A 16252-nucleotide genomic window follows, 5' to 3' on the forward strand; every position below is an offset into this window, starting at 1 on the left:
GCAGGGAAGTTGCATATTCAAATCTGGAGTCCATAGAAGACATCCTGGCAGGTTGTGTAAATTTGGGAGTTTTCAGCATTTATGGGGTAATTAAAGCCAAGAAAATAGATGATATCTCACCTAGAGAGTGAATTTAAGAAAGAGAAGAAGACTCAACACAGAGTCCTGGAGAGCTCCAATATTTAGATATCGGTAGAAGAAGAGCTCACAGAAGAGTCTGTGGAGGCGCCAAGGACAAAACAATGCATTGTGGTAGAATCCAAGGACAGAGAGTGCTTTATCATGGAAGGAATGATGAACTGTGTCAAATGCTCCTGGGAAGTCAAGTCAGATTAGAACAGAAACAATAGCATTGAGTTAATTCATTCATTTATCCATTCAGGGCAGGACAATTCTAGCTTTGATTGCCTCTTTCTTTCATCTGACCAGTAGTTAACTATTCTGTACCTTTATGGACAAAAACTGTCCCAGGTCCTCAGATTACAGTGGCAAATAAGACAGCCATGGTTTCTGCCTCCATGAAGCTTACAGACATATAACGAGTAGGTGAATACAGACACTAAACAAGTATGTGAATAAACAAGACATTTTCAGAGAGTTCAAGAGCTGTGAAGAAAGGCAAATGTTATAGAGTATAATTGCGCCAACTGTTTTTGGCCTAGGAATAGACAAGAAACTTAAAAACACCTTGTAATATGTAATTATAAACAAAATCCATTTCTCTTTGAGTTGAATGATAGCAAATATGATTTGGTTTAAAGCTTCAAAAACAATGTGAAGAGAGACAATAGCAGGAGATACATTCATTAACTGAAAGTAAAAGGCAGCACTTCTAATGATCCCCCCATTGGTGCTGGCTATGTGAAGATAAGGAAGTATTGTGTTGGAGGGCAATTCAAAACATGGTGGAGCTCTCTGGATACTGCCAATCCCATAGGATATTTCCTCCATGTCACGAGAACTGTGGGCTTTTTCATATTGATGTTAACATCTTTTCTATCAACTATTTTCTAAGAGAAGCAAATATATTTTCTGTATTATCTACATTTGGGCTCCATATAAATAAGATGTGTGACACCTGTGTGTACGTATGTGTTCCAAGAATGCAGTCTGCCAGGCAATGCAAGAAAGAAAATGTCATTCGTTCTCTACTCTGACCACCCCCCTCCTCTCTAATTGGCTGTTTTTGTCCCTTCTCCAGAGAAGCCCATTCAGTTCACAGAAGAACCTGCAGATCCAGTGGGAGGGACATATGGCAGTGAAGTAGCCTGCACTTTCTCTTTAGCATAGTGTATTTGCAAAACTGGACAATTAGTAAACTTCTCTGCCATCTAGCCTCAAGCAATTTGGCGTCTTTAATTTTCATCTCCTAATCAGAGCTTGTTAGTGATAACCTGTATTCCCTTATCACCTCAGATGATTTTTACCTTCCTGGAGTAGATAATGAAGACTTAAGCAATTTTAGTGTTCATCATTGTTGCCTACAAGGTAGAATACAAACTATACAATTGTTGCAAAGATATTAAGTAATATCCAGTCCTTATGGGCAAGAACTGAACATTGTAAGGTGCTGCGAGCTCTTAAGGAGCATATGGATGGGGATTTGCTAGGATAAACATGTTCCAATGAAGGTCAAAGTCATTGACTTCTTTTGTCTCTCTCGCAAATATTTTCCTCCACATTATATCCTCTCAAGTAAGAATGTTGGCTGGGGGCTGAAATATTTAAGTAAGGCTAATTTAAGAAGTGATTTCTGCGACCTATATATGTCTTCCACTCAACATACACAGCTTTGAAATAATCTTAAATTGTTCAGTTGCCTGTCTCCCATGAGGCTTGTTGGCTTCACAAATGTAATAAATTTTCTCAAGTTCCTGAAAACCAAATTGGTCTTTTTTTTTTTTATTGTTATCCCAGAAACTCAAAGGAATGTGAACAATGAATTGAAATCCTAGTAGTAGACACCAAAAGTTTTCCATTTCACTTAAGACCAAATCTGCATGTCCCCGTGGGGGAGTATGAAAGGAGTGAAGTTTGCCATCAGTCTTCCTTTGTTCCATCTCCTCACAGTTGACAGCCCTCAGCAGTTCCTTTGAATATATGCTGTCATCCTATCCCAACTGTGAGAAAACCATAGCCTAGAATTATTTCATATCTCATTCCTACAGAATCTAAGTCACCAAGTGGTGAATGTCATCCTCTCAGCCACATACCAGTAGAAGAGGGAGAGAAAACCACTACCAGACAACAGAGGTTATTTCTATGTTCTATAAGCCACTAGTGACCTGTAGTGTGAACTTTAAGCAAGACGAGAAGGGGACTATATCAAGTAAGGCAGAATATTTATGGGTGCCTTAGAGTCTGGATAAATGATCTACTTTATAAGATTCATGACTGTGTCTGAGTTGGGAACAAGGTCATCAAGCCAGATGCCTCTGATTAAACCTTCTTCTATGTCATCTCAAAATTACCTGTTTGAATTATCAATATTCTATGAGGCAATATTGATAAAATTATAAACAATGTGATCAATATTTGCAATTATCTAACCTCATGTATAAGTCCACACAACAAACAAAACATGAGAGGACCCCACTGCCCTAAAAACTCTCCCACGCTGCCTGAACGGCTCCCCCCTCTTCTCAGGTGTGAAATTCTACCAATCAAGATTCATTTGGGTTAACAAGCCCATTTTGAAAGGTAAATAACTCTAAGAGAATTAGTTTAACAATTAAGTCCTTTATGGAGAGTGCAGTGTCTGCCTTAAACTACTTCCCTCCTAAACGCCAGTTGAGCTATCCCCAGAGGAATGAGTCCTTTAATAGCAGAGACTTAGAAGAGCAATTTTGGAGTCTGAGGAGAAGGGCTTTAGGTAAAGGCATGCTTAGGTGGGACTTACAAATGGAGGTTCAGAGCAGCCAGGGGCATGAGGAAATAAAGAGAGAGGGGGGTAAAGGAAGAAGCAGAAGGCCCTCAAGACAAAGGATAAATACTTCAAAAAAGTGTCCTGCATTAGACGTGCTCCCAGCTTTCAGTGTAATATTGCCTCTTGACTACTCAGCTGAGACAATAACAGTATAACAGTCTACACCAAAAGATAAACGTCAAAAGCAGCTTAATCTCTTCCCACTTTACAGAAACAGATGGATCATCTCAAAATTCCTCAATTATGTGACTTTTAAAATCTCCATGTATCTTCATATTCCAAATTTTGATAATAGCTAAAAGGAATAAAAACTTTCTCTGATATTTTTCAATAGCCTTACTGATTTAACAGAAAAAGTAAGTCAAAAGACATTATCAGTTTACAGAGGTGGGTTGTCAGACATGAGAGTCAAATGTGGGCCATTGTCTTAATTCACCGTCTCATGCTAACATTTCTCAGACCATTATTCTAGTCAGCCAAGGCCAGAAATTACTCATTTTCACTCAAATACAAACCATCTTTCCTTGAATATTCTAGAGATTGACAGGCCTCCAGAGAAGTTGTATACTGAGTACAGGGGAGGCCTAAGAAAACCAGTTTTTACTGGACTCAAGAGTCAAATGAAGGCATTTTAACTCTATTACTTACTCTGCAGCTCAAATACATTTTGTCAAGAGATTATTTATAGCTGTGGACACCAAATAGACAATCTGTAAACTGCCTGTGGTGACAGTTGCTTTAAGAATCACAAACCTGCTGGAGGGAGCAGCGTGTGACTCTCAACAGTGAAGGGACCCAGTGGGGTAAGACAGGACTCCAGGGATTTCTGTTTTCACACCCGATCTGCGCTCCCCGCCTTGCCACATAACCCTGGGCAGGCTTTTAACCTGTTTCAGCTGTACTTCCCTCCATAGTTTGTGAGTTAATCAGCAGCCCTTGGGAGGGAAAACTAATTTAAATGATTTGTAAACGAAAGGTTGTATAGAGTACAGTTAATGATAAACAGCAAGGCTCCAAGCCCTTGATAGCACAAGTATATCAGTTCCCAGGCCCTCATCCTACTCCATCAGCAGCAATCATCTGGCAGTTTTTATGAAATGCTCACTTCCTCTGTCAGACCAAGCCTTCCTAGCCCTGCTCACTTGCGAAATCTGAGGACTTTCAAATTACCACCCAAGTCCGTATCCCAAGCCCACCAAACAGGTAAGGTCTGGAATCAACCTTTTTTTGGGCCTGCTGACAGTGGCCACATCATGGCTTCCGTGAACGTTAGACCTGGAGCCAATGAAAGCCAGACTCAGAAGCTGACTGGGAACCCCTACTCGTACAAAACGAGATCTGAAAACAGTTCCAAAGCTGATGTTTTAGGAGTGAGGTGTGAATTTACCCTTTAGTGTCCTGGGAGAGCCCTGAAAACACATTTGAAAGCCAACATAGCCTTTATCATGTATGCCCAATATAGCAGGTTTATTTCAACTCACTGCCTTGATCTAAACCCTCATCTATGTCAGTCCTTCATCTGCCTTTACAGGTTCTCAACTTTGGTGTTGGGACAATTTCTGCTTCAGATATGCCTTTTTTTTTTTTTCAATGTGTAGCACTTCAAAAAAGAAACAAGTTGAGTAAAAACAACAATCTGTAGCTGTTATGGCCTACCTGCTTTATCCCACTGAGATCCAGAGACTTGATGTCAATCATCAGTCAAGTTTGCTCAATCCAAATTCCCATCTATATCAATACCAGAGGATGTAGTTGTTGTTGTTTGTGTTGTTGCTGTTTTTAACTGTTTGTGTTGTTGCTGTTTTTAACTAAGACTTTGTGAAATGATGAAGATATTTGCTAAAAATGCCTTACTTATACCATGGAATGAAAACTATACACAATTTATTGCTTCGCTAGCTTGAGCCTACTCACATGCGGTTATTATCGTGGGAGGTCTAGAATACACATTCAGCTCCTCTCCACTAAAAGGTTAATGAAAACCCTTTGCCAGGGTGTTAAAAGTAGTCTTAGTTCTAATCCAGCATGATTTCTCCTTCTTGCAACATGCAGGCCCTGCCAAACCTCTTTTGTGGGCCCCATGCTGTGTCTAATTCATACCAGTCTAGACTGAAAAAATGTTTGCTTTTATCACAGTACTTATTCATAGTCACTTTATGAAATCTGCTCAGAGTTAAATTTAAGTACTAGCTTTAATAATTGTATTTCTATGAAGGCTTTACTTGTCTCTACATGCTCTGAAGAATATCTGCCACTATTTGGGCCTCATATTGTTTCCTTGATGCTGTGGTTCATCTGCCACATCTGAGCGCCCCATGTGATCAGTGTCGGGCACGAGTTCTGCCTGTTGCCATCATGGGAGCTGAGATCAATTCCCATCCTTTTAACAGAGAAAATAACTCCTGAAAGGGGTTACAAACCAGAAATGTACTCACCCACTTTGTGGAAATACGGGAATGATGATTTTGTCTCTATATCACCACTAATATCCATTCCAATTCTCCTCCTGGCTCACTCCAACAATAAAACCAGTTCTCCAGCTTCTTCCTGGAAGGAGCTTGTCCACACATCTAGCACCCCAACTTTTGTGGCTGCCATCCAAAGGACAGGCCCTCAAATCACCTAACTCTGATAGCCAACAGGACTCAGCCTTCATAAGTCCCGCAAGACCATATTTCAAAAAAAAAGCAGTTTTCAAATGGGCATGCAAGCACTTTATGCAACTGTCTCCCCTTGGCTCTGCACAGAGGGATAGCCACACTGGGTAACATCACCTGTGAATTTTCCATGAACTTCAGAGTTGGGTGTATTGGACTACTGATCACTCCTAGGAGGTTCAGGCTTTGACTTTCCAGTTTCTACCCAAGTTTCTTCCTTCCTTTAGGGATTTCAATGCATGGACTTTGAGAAATCAAGGACTTTTAGAAGTAGTCCAGATTGTTCACAATGAAAAGCAGCCTTAAGCAAAACTTCACAGATGCTTACCTACTCAAGGTTTAAGGATGTCTTTCTTTCTGACCCAGGTTGCTATAGCATTTTCACATCTTCCTTTAACCCTCAAGCTTCCTATTCTCTCTCCAGCAGGAAAAGATGTTTTTCCTATATCTATCTCTATGGCTTCAGGTCAAAACCACTGACATCATAGCTGCCTACCGTCACAAGCCCGTGTGGCCCTGAGCTCTTAGCAGTTCTAGCATCCGTGATGCTCATCCCTGGAGACTTGATTCATCATTTTTGCTTCAGGTCAAAACTGCTGAAGTTATAACTTCCTTACATTCCTCAAGCTTAGCTCTAGCAGGAAACTCCTGCCTCTTCCCTCTCTCTAGTTTGTATTAAACTCAGTAAAAATACCTTTCTTCTAAGATTTGTCTGACCTAGAAAGGACAGTAGTCTGCACAACACCCACAAAGAGAACACAAAAGGGGAACATTTATAAACTTGTCCAGGGAAGAGCAAACCCTACAGAGCCAGCAAGCTTGGTTCAGTGTTTTCAGTCTATTTGTATTGCTTGAGAACCCCAAGCTGTGTACCCTTAAGACTCCAGCCATTTGGATAATACCACTTATTCTGGTTTTTCCTATTCCAGCTTACCAAGAAGTTGTCTAATTATAGGTTGTCTTCCTACACAGCTTTTCCCACACTGACCAGATCAGCTGACACAAGCATACCAATTTTCTTGGAAGCTAAATTTCTCCTTATAAATTTATGTATTACTTTGGTTTGCTCATCACTCTCATATGAGTCTGGTTAGTACAGCTCATGTCCTGGGACATATCACTTCTAAAAAATATAAACACTCAGGTTTCTGAACATGAAACTTTTTGACCCCAATCTCAGACTTTTGGAGCCTCATAAAGGTATGTAGTAATTGGGTTGAATGCTCAATTCAGATATATTCCTGGGAGTTCCTTAACCCACAACTCAACACCTGGGTTCTTTATGTCTTATTTTTAGCTTTAATTATCACAAAATTATACACTCACCCACACAAATGATTTTTCTATTAATTTCATTGGCATTTGCGAATGAAATTGTCTTTGAATTTATTCATTTTGAATTCTTTGTTTATGAGTAGTATTGGCTTTCTTAAAATTAAATCCTGAGTCATTTTATTTTGCCAGTAGTTTGATAAATTTGCAAAAGTCTTGGTTTCTTCACAAAGTCTAATATGTGCCCCAAACTTTAAGCCAAGAAGTCTTCTGAGGAGCCCATTAACATTTTATTAAAGAAAAATCAATGCAATATTTCCTGCTAGCAAGCATAATATATTTCTAATTACCTCTTCTTTTTTTTTTAAATCTCCTGTCTTTTCAGATTATTGCCTAAAAACTCTCTTTCTTCAAGGCATCGCCAATTAAGTTAGATGACCTACCTCAGTAGGCATCATTATACTGGGCTTTTCTTTCTTAGCTGTGGATTTTTTTCTGATCCTACTACATTTATTGATTTCTTTCTACATAAGAGTCCTTTGGTAACCTTTAATTCATAAACATTCTAGGCCTTTGTTGTCTTTTAGGAATTGTCAAAACCGGAAATCACTGTGTTTGTATAATTCACGTTTGACTATTCCAGCCTTGGCTTTATTTTTAAATTCTTCCCTTTCCTCCCTCCTCCTGTTCTTCTCACACCAGCCTGCACTGTGTTATAAGAGGCAGGTGCAGAGGTCTGAATTACGAACTTATGTTTAGAGAGAAATAGCTACAGATATTGCACCAGGCCTGATTCATTTTCTCTGTGGACACGCATCACCACACACACACACAAAGAAAGGTAGGAAGTATTGGAGAAGTCCTTGATGGTAGCCACACCCACACTCAGCTTTTAAGAAGCCTGTTTTTCCCACATTTGTGTAGCATACATTCAAGTTCTCTCAAGTTCTCTGTCAGTAGACTTCCAATGCACACTCCATAACGCAACCAGATTGATCTTTTCTAAAATGCAACTTTGGCCTCACAATAGAATGATGATTCAAACCCTTTCTGACTTCCTTTCTACACAAAGTGAAACTCTGAGACAGGCACACGAGCTCTTCCACAGCTGGCTTTTCCACTCTCTGGGCCCTTCCTTTCACTGGAGTCTCCTCTCCCAAAGCCTCCTTGCTCCAAATAGTCAATCGCTAACAAGATACCAGTATTCCCAAATCAGCCCTGTGTCCTTGCACATGTTGTTCCCTCTGAGAACAATTCCTTTTTCCCATATTTCACCCTGAAAATTTATTCATTTTTCAAAGCATATGTCACTTCCTCTGCTTAAGATCTTCCTGAATCCACAGCCACCATAATTCTTGCTTTGTGCCCCTAACCTACTTTATAGAGACTTTCCTCAGCACCCCTATAACTCTTTATTAGATGTTCATTTTCTTACATTATGTCTCTCTTTATAAGTCTCTAAGTTCTTTGAGTCTCCATAGACAGATGCAAATCATATTTTACCCAGAATGCATGATAGACTATCTTTGGATATAAACATATTGCTCCAGGAATTTATACTTATTAATATTGTCCTGTAAGGCAAGTGTCATTCCACCAATCCACAAGCATGAATTTGGAATTTGTTTTTGAGCAATGCAGAATTTCCCCCTTCTTTAACAATCTTTGCTCAATTCCCTCAGTGATCAAAGCGTTCATTAATACAGTAATTAGCAAGGATTATGAATGTGGTTAGGTAGCGAAATGCGTCCAAATGTTCTAGGTGGCCCACAATCCCATAATATAACCCTATGTTCTCACCAGGGGAGCAGGCTGATGCAGTACCATCAACAAACTAACAGACATCACTCATGCACCCAAGCATGTGCACACACACGTGCTTTCTAGGCTCTGGGTTCAGATTTGTCTATAAGCTGACATCAAATTGCAAAGCATTCAAGGCATAATATTTATCAAAGTAGGATTCCCAAATTTAGTTAAAACTCTCTCAACTAGCAAAGGGATATATGTCTGGCAAACTCCAAGCTAAAAATTTTTCAACGCTCTCACTCTGTGGGGGTCCACATAGAAAGAGGATCGAGAATAATGTTACTTTTTGGAACTTCCTTCAAGTAGTCAGAAATCATGGAAATTTGCCCAAAGTCATCTTTTGTATTGCCTCAATCTCAGTTAAATTCAGGTTTGGCTGTAATCTTTTTTTAAACTGGTTCTTATTTTCTTTGAAATTACTGGACTAACAATGTGATCTTTAGGAGGAAGGCAATGCTGTTTCTATCTTTGACTCCTGCAGAGTTAGAAGTGTACTTATATATTACATTATATTCAATATACATTTATTGACTAAATACATGAACTAGCTCATTACCACTTTCTGTTCCATAAATATAGATGAGCAGTGTCATAGATATTTATTTCTCCAAGTGCAATATTGGCAGCCACTCCCATAAAAACTCTTACCTGGAAGAGAATACCAAAAAGGACAAAATAAGCTAAATTAGGACACGTTTTCTTCTTTACTATTTCAAATGCTTCTTTAAGTGTCAGAATTCCATGAGTAGTATTGCTTATTCAGTATAGATTATATCCGTTAGAGATTTATCAAATTATTTAGGCTTTCCTTGTATTCATGACATTTTACCGCAAAATATGGTATTGTCAGAATATTCTCTCTTTCTTGCCTTCTTTTTCCTTCTTATTAAAAATTATCTCAGACTCAAATTAATAACTTGATTATGAAAATTTGTTTCTAACTATGTTAAATTAATTATTTGGAGGCCTTCAATATAAATTGAGTAAATAAAATTAGCTACTACCATATAATAAAGGTAATTTTTGCCAGTTCCCAAATGGAATATATCTGACCCTTAGAAACTGATACCTGTGAAAAATTCCCTGATCCAATATAAATATGTAAATGAATTATATTATATAGTTTAAAGGGTCAGTTGTGAAAACAAGAATTTCCCTAGGCATTGCAAAGAAGAAGGAATTTAATACAGGGAATTAGGACTTACAGAACTGACAGAAGGCTGGGGGAAAAGGCAGGGGGAAAGACTGCAGGGCTTTAGGAAATTAGGAAGCTACAGACATTTAAGGAAATTGCCACTAATGAACTCAGCTGACTGTGGCACTGAAGCAGAGATCTGCCATCTGCCCACCATTGCCAGATAATAAAAATGGCCTCTTTTCCAACTTTCAAATATTATGCAAATGCCTCACTGGCAGAATCTAACCTAGAACCCTATTAGCCAGGGCTCAGTGGCTATTACTATTATTATTATTATTAGCCAAAGAGTCAGAAACAAATGCATAACCTCTCCTCTGAGCAAGTCTAGAAAGTGTTGCTTAATAAAATACTATCTATTGTTTTTTCATGTACAGACATGGTGATTATTCTTTTTATGGCTGCAAATTCTTTGACACTTCTCTCATCAAGAGGTGGGGTCTCTGTCTTCTCCCTTCTCGAGAGTTGTCCCAGCCCAGACATCAGACATGTGAGAAACAAAGCCTCTAGGTATTTATCCCCACTGTTCTTCTCATCCTAGCAATGTGAAGCCTTAGATGTCGCAGAGCAGGGATAAGCCATTTTTGTAGCATCCTGTCTTAATTCCTGACCCGCAGGATTTGTAAGCATTATAAAATAGCTGTTTTACACTACTAAGTTTGGGGTGGTTTATTACTCAGCAACAGTTACTTGAACAACTCCTGAAAACATGAGAGATAAGAAAAAATAACGAAGTGGATGGAGACTTAGACACTGTGGAATTCATCCTGAGTATGCAAATTTGAAACTTTCCCCAATAGCTTAACAGGTGAGATTTATGCACAAAGCTATGCAATTAGGCTTACACTCCTCTGTTATAAATCTGTAGTATTTGTTTTCCTCCATTTTGTTTCTTCTCCAGCTGTATAATCTTAAGTCTGGGGCCTGAAGCCTCAGAGGGAACAGAGCTGGTACCTCTAGGTCTTCTGTACCCCTTCCCATATCATCACCCAAATTACACAAATGGAGTGCAATTTGGGTCTTTGACAAGTTACAATTTGGAAGATACTACACAATTTTACTGCATTAATTAACTCTCATTCACACACTCCCAGGGGAAAAGAAGGAACAAAAATTCCAATTACCAAATCCATTTGCTAAGAAAATGGAGATCCTGCAAGTGGACCCTAGCACGTTTTTCTGAACCCTCCCCTTGAGTTTGGCAATTCACATTTACAGAACATTCTTAGGGCTAAGTTTGTCTTCTGTTGCTTCCTTTTACGCTTTATCCAGATATTGTCTTTGATTTTTATCTCTTTGTTCCTTTTGCTCTGCTATCAGGAGTGACAATTACTGTAAGCTTTGATGTGGCATTGTATGTCATCAAGCACCTCAGGAATTAAATCCCTTCATCATTCCATTCTGCACTCATTACCACCCCCTTCTCTACAGGTTTGAGTGTCCAGTGTGTATAAAACTGTAGCTCGGTCCTATGGCAAGTGAGAAAAGTGCTGGAAGGCATTGTTCCTTGCTGCAAGGTACTTTCCCATGTAGACAGAAATAGAATACATAAAATAGCATGAATATTTTTGTAATGACAAACACAAGTAAACGAAAACTAATTTGCTGTAATTGTCAAATGAGAATAATGTTCTATCTTGGCCACGCTTAGCTGTAGGACACAGTGGGACCTCTGTGGCTTTGATGATTAGCCTAAGAAGGACAGGGCTTGAGTTCCTCATTTCTTTCTCCTCACCTTATTGAGCAATTAATGCATGCCAAGTAGTATGCTAGTCGGTTTACATTTTTTTAACAGACTCAGAGCTAGGTCTTCCACTTACAACGTTGGACAATGATCCAGTAAGTCAAATCCAGACAACAAATTTCAGAGTTTGTTCAAGGCAAGGGAGGAGGGGCGGTTCAAAGGTAACCAAACGTGGAGTGGCAGTGCCATAGTTATAGATGATCAGTTCATTAAAAGCAGAATCCTAGTCAAGTCTTTCAAATGCTGGCCATCTACTATGTAATAGAAACTGTGCTAAACCTGGAGATAAAGGATGGCTAAGCCATAGAATCTGCCTACAAAGAGTATAGATTTTACTGGAGAAGTATACATAAGGTCAAGTGGAGGCAGAAAGAACAGAAAAGTCTAACCCCAGAAGAAAGGTAAATAAGAAAGGCAGGGATAGTGAGGTATCCAATGGTTAACATAATCCAACTGAGTTATGTTAAAGTTAGAGCTCCATTCCCCAAAAGTAAACTAGCCAATCTAAAACCAAAACAGATACTGATACAAACAACAACATGGATGAATATCCAAAACATACATCTAACAAAATAAGAAAGACATAAACGATTACATGTTGTATGACTCCATTATAAGAAGTTCAAGAACAGGCAAAACTAATCTATGGTGAAAGAAATCATAACAGTCGTTGCTTCTGCAGGGTATTGACTGGAAAGAAGCACAAAGGAATTTTCTAGGGTGATGAAATATTCTATATCTTATTTGAGTGTTGGTTACAAGACGGGATACATTTGTCAAAACTCATTAAATTGTGAACTCAAGATCTTCTCAGTCTTCTAGTCTGCTTTATGCTTGGCTTCTCAGCCTCTCAGCCCTGGGCACCTACATATCAGCAAATTCCTCGAGGGTAAGGACAGCAGAGAATATTTCGTTCATCTCAATGCATTTCCTTGCTCTCCAGTTACTGGGCCCCTCAAGTTCTGAAGGACATGACAGCCCAGCAACATCTGCAAAGAATTGTTTTGTATTATTATCATCATTTTTATTCTACTGTTTCTATTTTGTCTTATCAAGATACAAGCTAGTCCATTTCATCCAGAAGTGGAGGTCTAAAATAGATTTTTTAATAAACGGTGTTTTGCCAACTTAAGAGCCATATGGAAAAAGATAAAACAACATGTTCTTCACACTATACACCTATATGAATATCAAGTAGATCAGAATTAAAAACCACGTACATAGTAGGAACAAACACGGCAAATTCCTTTATAAGCCAGAGGTAGATAAAATTATCCTCTGATTAAAAATTTAGAAGCAACTTGATGAATTTGACTCCGCAATTTTTTTTAATTTTGCATTATAAAACACTATGTACAGAGCAAAAAAATAAATGAGCTTTCTTTCTGTGCTGATAGTGCTACCACAAACATGGTCAATGTTCCTAAAACCTGCTGAACTTTCTGTAAGAAATGTGGCAAGCCCAAACTCCACAAAGTGACACAGTACAAGAAAGGCAAGAATTTTCTGTATGCCCCGGAAAAGAGGCGTTATGATGGAGCTGAGTGGTTGTGATGGGCAGACCAAGCCAATTTTCTGGAAAATGGCTAAAACTACAAAGATTGTGCTGAGGCTTTAATGTGTTGAACCCAACTGTAGGTGTAAAAGGATGCTGGCTATTAAGAGACGCAAACATTCTGAACTGGGAGGAGATAGAAGAGAAAGGGCCAAGTGATCCAGTTCTAAGCTTCATCTTTTGTTTCATTATGAAGACAATCAAATCTTGAAGTTATGTTCACTTCAAAAAATAACAAATGATCAATGGAGAAAAATATTTGCAACATACAGAGTTTTGATATCCCTAATATTTAAAGCACTCCCATAATTGAGAAGAAAATGATCAAGTACCTAATAAAAAAATTTGCCTGTGATATGAAGAGAGAGCACAGAAAAAGAAACTAGGGTGCATCTATGTTGATGTGTTGATGTGTGTGTGTGGGTCTGTAGATAACACCCACTTCTCATTCATAATTAGATAAATGGTGATCTTACACTATATTCTGCAGACTCAATTTTAGTACTAAAAGTAGTATTTCTATTTTTAAACTATTACTAGTATGTAAAGTAAGTAAGTAATTGTGTTAAAGATTTTCAGTTTGAGAGAAAAAAGTCCAAGAAGTAAACAATCTTACGTCTTAAAATTTAATTAGAAATATTAATGTAAAATTATTTTCTCTCTCTTGTTTTAAAATAGGTATTGACTAATTCTGTCTGCTACGAAGACCTGGAACCAGTGGCAAGTCAGGAGCAATGAGCATCCCCGGAACTCAGATTTTGATCTCTAATTCTTATTCCCCACTAAAAGGAAGAACAAAGTTCTTTGGGAAAAGGTTGAAACCAAGTCCACCACAGATCATACCCTTTTCAACTAGTGGATGAGTTGTAATTTTTCCATATGGAATAATTACAGCTAACAAATGCATGAGGAATATTAGAATTAGAAACCCACCATCTTGAAAGATCTAATGAAAAAAATGTTTTCGAACAATTGTCATGAATAAACACTAAAACTATTAGGAGAAAATTTGAGATAATCAATAACCATTAAGCATTACCAAACATTAGAAAACTGAATATTATATGCCTCCAGGTGTGAATTTGAAACACAGTATCATCTATGAGGTTTAGAAGAAAATTAATGTGATCTACTCATGCCTTTACATTTAAGTCCATTCTTCAATAATGTAGAACATGCAAGAGCAAGTAAAATTAGGCCACAAGAAGCAAATCCAGAATATAGATGTTTTTACAAGACAACTGGGCTAATTCCTTCAACAAGTCAATGGGATGTGAGAAAAATGGGAAAGAAAGACGATTCTAAACTAGTATTTAAGAAGATGCTTGAGAGATATAGCAACCATATGCAATGAGTAGAACTTATTTGAGAAAACCAACTCTAAAAACATATTTTTGACACCACTGAAGAAATTTTAACATGGACTGGGTATTGTAAGTTATTAGGGAATTATTGTTAATTTTGTTAGATATATTAATAGTATTGTGGTTATATGAGGAAATATCTATTTTAAAAATAAATATGTAAAGAAGTGGATTGAAATGACATGTTTCATTTATTATCAGTATTAAATACTGTCTTTGTCTCATTACATCATATTGAATAAATTAAAATTTTAAAATGTTTTAAATTATGTGTTAATGACTAATATAATTCTTTTATTACTTATTTACACTAACTCAATTTCTAGCTAGTCATGGTTCTGAAGAATTCGTTTACAGGGGGCAGGAAACAGGTTTACAACTAACTCTCGTTAGGATGTGAGGCACCATCATTTTTAAAATCATATTCCCACTAAATAACTCATCCCAGTAAGTCTGACTTTTATCCATGAATCACTGTGTAGTGGACAAACCTTTCCCCATCTAAGAAAAGGGGCAGTGGAGTATGCTATCTTTAAACAAAGAAAAAATTGACCATTTTCAATGGATGGAAGCAGAACTCTAGGATAAATGGAATAGTCCCCAAGGATGGTCAAATGTGATTCTCTGCAGATGGCTGCACAGGATGACACTCCATAAAATATCATTTCTCTGCTAAGCTGCACAGCATCTCTGGTGCTTCAAACATATTGTTTATCTCATCAAGAGGAGCAGGTTCTAAAGGTAAGAACTGAACAAGTGCCATTGCTGAGGGAATGGAGCAGATGGCCCACCTGTGATGGTCTGCCTTCACTTGATGAGAAGCTGCTCCAATCCCAAGCAGACCAGTTGCCAATTAAACGAAGTCTTGGCTGAGGGGTCTGCACTTTCCTGTGACACAGAATCAGCTTATCGATTTTCTCAGCCTCTGCCCACTATCCAGTTCCATCACTACCCTCTTCAGAAATGAAGAAGTCCCTTATGAGCAGTCTGTGAAATATTCCACTAAGACTTACTAGTGACTGTCTGGATTTCACTGAAACTTCTCGCCTCAGTTCCAGGCTACATCTTGTTTTCAGATCATTTCTAGCTTAAACGCGAAAAAAGAAATGTGTCCATGCTTTGTAAGAGAAATTCGAAGATATAGATTAAACATATGAGAATTGTTTGAGCTTCCTTCTGCCACAAAATATGGGCTTTATTAACCACTCTTTCTAAACACATTGTAGGATTGCAACTTTTTAGGTAAATAGAATCTATTTAAGTTTTCCCCAAAATAGATGTAAAAGATATTATGATTAGCAGGCATAGTTTAACTTTCAAGGTTCAGGATCCTGAGCTGCAATATTTAAGAAAAACAATATGAGTCTGAAGAACACCATCAAGATCAGATGCCTAGTACCAAGAACCAGGAGGAGAGGGAGTTTCCTGTTCACAAGAGGGTGCTTTGACCAGGTCTGTCAGCTCATGATAGGCAACAGACAACCCGAGTAACCTGGAGCAAGGAATGAGCTACATAGCAAAGCAAGCGGCCCGAAACTTGCCACATCTGGCGAAAAAAACCCACAGGAAATAGTAAACCAGAAGAGAGCAGTGATTTAGACACAAGTGAGGTAGGCATGCAGAATTAGATCAGCTCTGGAAAGAATTTCAATCTCACCAAAAGGAGGTTTGGGCCCTGTTTTACTCTTAACCTTGGTATGCTTTTTCTTAGTTACATTTGGGGTGCTTTG

The 16252-nt window shown here is 38.2% G+C and overlaps 1 pseudogene; it reads left to right on the plus strand.

The window, feature by feature from the left end:
- The first annotated feature begins 13013 nt into the window (after nucleotides 1-13013).
- On the plus strand, nucleotides 13014-13328 carry LOC100630037 (large ribosomal subunit protein eL42-like; annotated as a pseudogene).
- The last annotated feature ends 2924 nt before the right edge of the window (nucleotides 13329-16252 follow it).

The sequence above is a fragment of the Equus caballus genome, chromosome 23 (genome assembly GCF_041296265.1).
Source record: "Equus caballus isolate H_3958 breed thoroughbred chromosome 23, TB-T2T, whole genome shotgun sequence".
In the NCBI taxonomy this organism is placed as follows: Eukaryota; Metazoa; Chordata; class Mammalia; order Perissodactyla; family Equidae; genus Equus; species Equus caballus.